Source organism: Myotis davidii, unplaced genomic scaffold (genome assembly GCF_000327345.1).
Source record: "Myotis davidii unplaced genomic scaffold, ASM32734v1 scaffold217, whole genome shotgun sequence".
NCBI lineage: Eukaryota > Metazoa > Chordata > Mammalia > Chiroptera > Vespertilionidae > Myotis > Myotis davidii.
This window is the reverse complement of record NW_006290034.1, coordinates 415,866-416,534: the sequence shown is the minus strand read 5'-3', so window position 1 is coordinate 416,534 and position 669 is coordinate 415,866. Positions and strand designations below refer to the sequence as shown.

Sequence of the window (669 nt, the reverse complement as noted above, 5' to 3'; positions counted from 1 at the left end):
TCAAGAGGTTTTATTCCCTCCCTAACTTCAGGGGAAAATCCCTACCTGGGGAAGCAACCTTTCTCGGAGAGGTGACCTTGGTTAAAACACATAGTGCCAAGAAGGTGAGCGAACATATTAAGAACAGTATGCCATATATGCCAGGTCCCTTGAAATAGCAAGGATGGACCGGCTCCCGGCAGCTTTTTCAAACCAGCTCAGCGTCCTGACAAATTCACACCCGAAGTCAGTAAAACAAAGTACGCTCTGCAGACACTAGTCCTGTGGTCGCATGAAAAAAAGATTCAAGTCTAACTTTTTTGGGAATTGAATCCGACAGTGAGACGTTCAGGGCTGCATTTTAAGAGAGAAGTTAGTCCTGTGAGATGTCGCCTGGACTTGTGTGCAAGGCGAGCGGGAATCACTACAGAATCGCCCCCGGGGCCTGACAACGAGCCTGACACAGGCCCCTGGGAGGCCCAGGAGCTCCGGCCTTCGGTGGACATGCTCTCCTCCCAACGGCGATTCACGGGCAGGAAACGTGGAGACCTCCCAGCCTGGCCGCTGTGGGTGTGCCACTCACCCAGCGAGGACCACGCAGAGCAGCCTGCAGGCCGAGGAGCACATCCTCCGGAGCCTGGGAAGCGACCCGCTTCCCGCAGTCACATGGCTCAGAGGGAGTGCAGCCCT

At 55.2% G+C, this 669-nt stretch overlaps 1 protein-coding gene across 1 annotated transcript in view; it reads right to left on the bottom strand.

Annotated features, from left to right (window-relative positions):
* The window catches only part of SLC44A3 (solute carrier family 44 member 3), a gene marked incomplete at its 5' end in the record, with an annotated part of 48,833 nt that overhangs the window by 10,589 nt on the left and 37,575 nt on the right, over positions 1-669 (bottom strand). The window lies entirely within an intron of this gene.